At 42.0% G+C, this 8119-nt stretch overlaps 1 pseudogene across 1 annotated transcript; it reads right to left on the bottom strand.

The window, feature by feature from the left end:
* Positions 1–6839: 6839 nt before the first annotated feature.
* Positions 6840–7666, bottom strand: LOC101012427 (annotated as a pseudogene). The gene has a single exon (XR_001899794.3). The product of XR_001899794.3 is annotated as a 60S ribosomal protein L7 pseudogene (transcript).
* Positions 7667–8119: the final 453 nt, after the last annotated feature.

Genomic DNA, 8119 nt, shown 5'->3' with positions numbered 1-8119 from the left:
ATCCTCCTGCCTCAGGCTCCCAAAGTACTGGGGTTATAGGCATCAGTCACCGTACAAGGCAATTTATTTTATTATGCTCCATAATTTATATTTATAATACAACAGTATTTTAAATGTACTAAATACTACAAAATAATTTATTTTTATTTTCTTTTTTTTTAGGGACTTTCCAGGGGAAAACAAACAAACAAACAAACAAACCAACAGCTGATAGACAAATTCTAAAAGAGCTCTAACACTACAAAATAATTTTTTTTTTTTTTTTGAGACGAGTCTTTCTGCCACTCAGGCTGAGTGCAGGGCTAGATCTCAGCTCACGCAAGTCTGGGCCTCCGGTTCACCATTCTCCTGCCTCAGCCTCCCAAGTAGCTGGGGACTACAGGGCGCCACTCCTCGGCCTCCGCTTTTTTGTATTTTTTAGTAGAGACAGGGTTTCACCATGTCAGCTACAGGGATGGTCTCATCTCTCCCTGACCTGATCCTGCCTCGCCTCCCAAAGTGCTAACAGGCTTGAGCCACCGCGCCCGGCCCCCAAAATAATTTTTAAGACAGTAAATTATTTCCAATCTAGAATTCTATACTCAACCAAACTGTCAATCAAATATGAAGGTAATAATCGAGAATAAATACATACATACATAAGATAGCCAAAAATTTCCTTCCCATGTACTCTATTAATATTAGGGACTAAGCTAAGAAACAGGAAAATTTGGGATCCAGGAAACTGGGGATCCTATCTAAGGGAGGCAAACATAGTGTTCAGGATATGGTAAGGAGGAGTTTCAGGATGTCAGCTTGAAGCCACAGTACAGATTAGAGCAGAAGTATGGAGAGTTCAAAGAAAGATATTTTCAATAAGCAATTAGAACTAATGGATTACACGATGGATTTGATCCTGTGGAATGGCATTTAGAGTTCTGTAAGGTTCAAAAACATTAGTGATAGGTACAAAGAAAACAAAATTTTTAAAGGACAACTACTAATTGCAGATTTTTGTTTAACTACAGAGAAATGAAAACATACTATTATATCACACAACTTAGCTATAAGAAATATTTACATTGTAAGGCCAGGTGTGGTGGCTCACTCCTGTAATCCCAGCACTTTGGGAGGCTGAGGTGGGAGGATCGCCTGAGCTCAGGAGTTTGAGGACAGCCTGGGCAAAATGGCAAAACCCCATCTCTACAAAAAATACAAAAATTAGCTGGGTGTGGTGGCGCACACTTGTAGTCCCAGCTACTCGGGAGACTGAGGTGGCACAATTGCTTGAGCCCAGGAGGTAGAGGTTGCACTGAGCCGAGACTGCACCACTGCACTCCAGGCTGGGTGAGAGTTGAGACTCTGTCTCAAAAATAAAAAGAAAAATGAAAACAAAAGAGAAAGAAGAGAAGAGGAGAGAAGAGGAAAAGAAAAGAAAAAAGAAAAGAAATAAAGTAAGGACTGTGTACTGGTTAAAACAGAAAATATGATGGAGCTGTATTGGAAGGTTGGGGAGGATGATCTGTAAGAATAGCGGTAGTGTAAGACAGCAAACTCTTAAACTTGGATGGTAGGAAATTAATACAATGTTTTAACTGAAAAAGAAATAGCAATTTAAACGTAAATGTGCTATTTAAATATAAGAGCCCATTAAAAAAAATACCATAAAAGTATCTAGCATTGCAGGTTATTGTTGCCTCTGGGAAGTGGGATACCAGTGAAAGGGACAAAGGGAGGACTAATGCTCTTGGTTAAATGCATTAAAGTAGAACCGGACATCTTAAATTATGTAAATGTTACTTTGATTTAAAAATAAAAATAAAAATAAAAATTAGGCCGGGTTCTGTGGCTCATGCCTGTAATCCCAGCACTTTGGGAAGCCAAGGCCAGTGGATTGCTTGAGCCCAGGGGATGGAGAGCAGCCTGGGCAACATGGCAAAACCCCATCTCTACCAAAAATACAAAAGAATTAGCCTGTTGGCATGGTGGCTTGCACCTGTACTCCCAGCTATTTGAGGGGCTATGGCGGGAGAATCACTTAAGCCCAGGGAGGTGGAGACTTCAGTGAGCTGTGATTGAGACACTGCACTCTAGCCTGGTGACAGAGTGAGACCCTGTCTCAGAAAAACAATAAAAATAAATGTAAAAATTGCAACCAATTGGCTGGGCACGGTGGCTCACGCCTATAATCCCAGCACTTTGGGAGGCCGAGGTGGGCGAATCATCTGAGGTCAGGAGTTCGAGACCAGCCTGGCTAACATGGTGAAACCCCGTTTCTACAAAAAATACCAAAAAATTAGCTGGGCAAGGTGGCGTGCACCTGAAATCCCAACTACTTGGGAGGCTGAGGCAAGAGAATTGCTTGAACCCGGGAGGCGGAGGTTGCAGTGAGCCAAGATCGCACCATTGCACTCCAACTTGGGCAACAGGTGTGAAACTCTGTCTCAAAAAAAAAGCAACCAATTTAAGACATAATGCACCAATAGCAAGGAGTCTTTCCACAAATTTGTTATCATTCCAAATATATGCTTTAGTTCCAAGGCAGTAATTACCTTGCCAATCTTTGGGTGGCAATCAGACTTTTCAGCAGTATATATTTCAGTGAACTCTAGAAATATACTAATCTTAATAACCTTTAATAAGTCATAGTGAGATAGGCATGGGACTCAACTCCAGAAACAGGCCTAGGACATCTGACTAAATTGAGAACTTGCTAAAACAGGGATGAGGCAGAAGCAGCTTTCCATAAGACACGTGCACTGGTGCACTACCTCAGTTTACCATTGCCATGGCAACACCTGGAAGTTACCACCCCTTTCCATAGCAACGACCTGATAATCCAGAAGTTACCACCCTTTTCTAGAAGTTTCTATATAAATCACCTCTTAATTTGCATGTAATTACAAATAGGTATAAATATGAGTGCAACACTGCCTCTGAGCTGCTCCTCTGGGCACACTGCCTATGGGGTAGCCCTGCTCCAAAAGGAGCAGTAGCTCTGCTGCTGCTGTGCACTGCAATTGTGTCTATTAGGCCCTCAAATTTTCTGATTTATTTGATATTAGACTGAATATTATAGTTTCTTTGAAAAAAATGGAGTTTTTCATTGACAGAATCTTATTAATATGTATAGTTACTAGAAACTTTCACTTTCAATGCCCAACCACTGCACCCCTTCCTGAGTCTATCAGTATGTATTTGTGTGCCTTTTTCTTTTCTTTTCTTTTTTTTTTTTTTTTTTTTAAGAGTCAGGGTCTCTGTCTTGACCCAGGCTCGGGTACAGTGGCACACCATGGCTCACTGCAACCTTGAACTCCTAGGCTCAGGCAGTTCTCCCACCTCAGCCTCTGCAGTAGCTAGGACTACAGGCTTGTGCCACCATTCCTAATTGTTTTTATTTTTGTAGATATGAGGTCTCGCTGTGTTGCCTAGGTTGGTTTCGAATTCCTGACCTCAAACAATCCTCGCACCTCAGCCTCCCAATGTTTCACTTAGTACTTACTTTTTAAAACCTGCCTTGAGAATGTATTACCCACTTATTCTGGGTCCTAGGCATTACTTGATTATTGATCATAACTCTCCAAGGTTGGTATTATATTTATTTAGTTTAGTTTTGTTTTGTTTTGTTTTTTTGAGATGGAGTTTTGCTCCATTGCCCAGGCTGGAGTGCAATGATGTGATCTCGGCTCACTGCAACCTCTGCCCCCCTGGGTTCAAGTAATTCTCCTGCCTCAGCCTCCCAAGTAGCTGGGATTACAGGCACCCACCACCACACCTGGCTAATTTTTCTATTTATAGTAGAGATGGGGTTTCACCATGTTGGTCAGGCTGGTATGGAACTCCTGACCTCAAATGATCTGCCCGGCCTCCCAAAGTGCCAGGATTACAGGCGTGACCCACTGCGGCCAGGCTATATTTATTTTATAGAAGAGAAAATGGAGGCTCTGGAGTTTAGTACATTGAATTGCGTCCCCAAAAATGATATACTGGAGTCCTTACCTTCAGTACCTGTGAATGTTTTTGTAAGTATAAACACGCTAAAATGCAGTCATATTGGATTAGGGTAGGCCCTAAATTCAATGACTCATGTCCTAAACCCAGTGACTGGAGAGGGAGATTTAGAGACACAGAGATCCAGAGTAAAGATGCCTGTGTCAAAATGAAGGCAGAAATTGGAATGATATACCTATTACCAAGGTATGCCAAGGATTGCCAACAGCTTCCAGAAGCTATGGAGAGTCAAAGAAAGTTCTTCACAAGCTTTCAGAGGGAGCGTTGTCTTGCTGAAAACTTGAATAAATTGTTGTTTTGAGCAATTCAGTTTGTGATAATTTGTTATGGCAGCCCTTGGAAACTAATACTAGGGGTTGAATAATTATCTCTATTATCACACAATTAAAAAGTATCAAGGCCTAGATTAAAACATTTTCTTAGACTTGAGCATTGGGTCAGCATCAGTTTTGCCCAGATATAGTGAGTTGAACATGTAATGAAAGGTCCAACTGCTCTAGACTCTTCAATTGTTCTATAAGTCTCTTAAGTACTGCTACAGTCTGAGGATACAAAGAAGGCTATGATACAGTCTCTGCTTCCAACTGAGACCACCATTGCAAAGTTATAACTGAGAATTTCTACAGTGAAAGAGATCTGACCTAACCAACTCCATCTTGCTTCTAACCTCCAAGCTGTCCTTGTTCCTCCCAGGGTGTAGGCTGAACTAACTTTGGGAGGAATTTAGTTTACAGTTTATAGTTTGAAACAAAGACAGCTCTTTCCCAAAACAAACCCATTCCTGCCTGGGGGCTAGACTGCCTTTGCCAGACTAACTAATTAGCCCAAGATTAGAAATAACGATTTGGGAGTCATGCAGCTGGAGGCTACAAGATTCTGACCCTCCCCAAATTGTTCCTGGAGATAATGTAACTGTTGTAAAGCCTAAGATCAGTGCTTGAGGTATTTTGCAGACCCTGTACTTCATGGATCAGCTGGCACTACCCAGATGGATAAACTGTCTCATCCGATCTTGTGGCCTCCACCCAGAAAGTAACTCTGAGCAAGAGGACAGCTGTGATGTCATCTGTGATCCAACCAATCAGCACTCCTGACTCATTGGCCCCCTCCCCACCAAATTATTCTTAAAAATTCTCATCCTCTGAATTCTTGATGAGATTGATTTGATTAATAATGAAATCCCAGACTCCTGCAAAGCCAGCTCTGTGGGAATAACTCTTTATTGTAATTCCCCTGTCTTGATAAATCTGCTCTGTCTAGGCAGAAAGCAAGGTGAACCTACTGGGTGGTTACACAAGGAGCTCACAATATTTTATGCTGTTACTGAATAGCAGCACAAGGAAACATTATTTCCTACTCTGTCTGCCTTGGTATCACCACCATGCTATTCTTCTTAGGTATAGATATCTAGTTTAGTTTCCCTTTCTTTTTCAGCAGTTTACAATAATTATTCCTGTCTTTTGGCTTAAAATGTTTCTATTAAAAAGATAGCTTTGGCTGGGCGCAGTGACTCACGCCTGTAATCCCAGCACTTTGGGCTGCCGAGGTGGGAAGATCACCTGAGGTCAGGAGTTCGAGACCAGTCTGATTAATATGGTGAAACTGCAACTCTACTAAAAATACAAAAATTAGCCAGGCATGGTGGCGGGCACCTGCAGTCCCAGCTACTCAGGAGGCTGAGGCAGAAGAATCACTTGAACCCGGGAGGCAGAAGTTACAGTGAGCTAAGATTGTGCCACTGCACTCCAGCCTGGGTGACAGTGCAAGATTTGGTCTAAATAAATAAATAAATAAAATAAAAAGATAGCTGTTAATCTTATTGTTGAAAGTAATGTATATATTTCCTCTGACCGTTTTTGAGATTTTTTTTCCATTGTTTTTCAGCAGTTATACCATCACATACCTAGGTGTGGTTTTAATTCATCCCGATATAAGTTCATAGATATTCTTGGATTTTTGGCTTGATGCCTTTCATCAGCTTTGGAAAATTTTCTGTCAATTTCTTTTCAGGTAGCAGTTTTTCCCCTAATTTCTCTCTCCTCCCCTTCAGGACTTCTATTACAAGTATATTAAGTCTTGCCACCATGTTCTATTTATTTTGTAGGGTCTTTCATTTCCACCTCTTTTCTCTCTGCTTCAGTCTATACTGACCTTTCTTCTGGTCTTCTGGCTTACCAGTGCCCTCTTCAGCTCTTTCATTTTCCTAGTAAACTTAAAAAAAAAAAAAGAAGAAGAAGAAGCAGGGTCTCACTTTGGTGCCCAGGCTGGAGTTGTGATCATAGCTCACTGCAATCTTGAATTCCTGGGGTCAAACAATCCTACTGCCTCATGCTCCTGAGTAGCTAAGACCACAGATGAGTGCCACTATGCTCAGCTTTTTTTTTTTTTTGGAGAGATAGGAGGTTACTATATTGCCCAGGCTGGTGTCAAACTCCTAGCCTCAAGCAATGCTCTGGCCTTTGCCTCCCAAAACACTGGGATTACAAGTATAAGCCACTATGCCCAGCCACACTCTCTTTTTTTTTTTTTTTTTTTGAGGCAAGGTCTCACTCTGTCACCCAGGTTATGGTGTAGTGGCATGATCATGGCTCACTGCAGCCTCAACTTCCCAGGCTCCAGTGATCTTCCCACCTCAGCCTCTGGAGTAGCTGAGACCACAGGTGCGCACCACCACACCCAGTTTATTTGGGGTAGAGATGGGGTTTCACCATGTTACCCAGGCTGATCTTGAACTCCTGGGCTCAAGTAATCTACCCACCTCAGCCTCACAAAGTGCTGGGATAACAGGTGTGAGCCACCATGCCTGGCCCACCTTTTTTTTTTGTTTTGCTTTTTTTTTTTTTTTTTTGTCAATTTGAGAGCAGGTACTGTTTATTAACTGACCAGCTTAGAAAAATAATCATGGTAGACACCTTAGTTCATTCTTCTAATAAGCCTGTTGATCTGGTCCTCCCTGTTGCCAGCATCTCCACCTTCTACAAAATGGGTGGTCTTTTTCATCATTCCACCTCGTGGAGAAGATCATTTGAAGGGCCACAGGAAGTTATTTGCCTCTTTGAAGCATTTTCCAACAGTATAGGTCTCATGAATCAGATCCTCCATGCAGATGATACCATATTTACCAAGAGATCGAGCAATCAAAGCGTTATCTGTCAAAGCAATTCGCTTCTTATTGATTTTGCCATAACCACGCTTGTAGATTAGCTCATTTACTGACTTCAGATTGGGGTATCCCCATGCAATATATGGCTCTACAATCCTTAGCACGTTAATTGAGGCCTTGTTGAGTTTCACAAAGGTTCCATTGAAGATTTGACGAAGGCGAAGAAGCTGCAATACCTTTCGGACCTTTGGGCTCATGCCATAGATACCTCTGATCCTGATGACAAACGCCAGTTTGGGTTCAGCAGGTACATAGAAGTTGCCAGCTTTTCTTGCCATCCTCGCCATTCGAATTTCAGTTCTGTACATCTGCCTATCTTCCTTGTGATAGTGTTTCGCTTTTTCATGGATAAGCTTCCTCCTTGCCTTTCGAAGCATCTTTTGGGCAAACTTCTTTCTCAGGCGCTTGATCTTCAGCTCTGCGAAATTCCTTCGCTTTTTCTTAAGGGTTTCTGGCACAGCAGGAAGCGTCTCCTTCTTCTCTTCTACACCCTCCATGCTTCCGGCCAGAAAAAGAGCTGCTTTGTTTTTCAATTAACCCCATATACATTTTTATTTTTCTCCTTATAGCTTTTTCTCCAGAGTACCTTTTACAATCTAACATGCTATTTATGAATTTGTTTACGTTTGTTTATTATTACTAGAATGTGTGCTCCAGGATGGTCAATGTTGTCTGTTTTGTTTACAGCTGTATCCCTAATGCCTATGATAGCCTGGTACATAATGTGCAAATAAATGTTTGTTGAATGAATTTTTTTTGGGGGGGGGGGTTGGATTTTTTGGAGACAGAGTCTCTCGCTCTGTCGTCCAGGCTGGAGTACAGTGGCATGATCTCAGCTCACTGCAACCTCTGCATACTGGGCTCAAGTGATTCTCCTGTCTCAGCCTCCCAAGTAGCTGGGGCTACAGGCACCCACCACCACGCCCAGTTAATTTTTTGCATTTTTAGTAGAGATGGGGTTTCAAC

The sequence above is a fragment of the Papio anubis genome, chromosome 1, assembly GCF_008728515.1.
Source record: "Papio anubis isolate 15944 chromosome 1, Panubis1.0, whole genome shotgun sequence".
NCBI lineage: Eukaryota > Metazoa > Chordata > Mammalia > Primates > Cercopithecidae > Papio > Papio anubis.
Note: the sequence above shows the minus strand (reverse complement) of the source record. Positions and strands in the feature narration are given on the sequence as shown.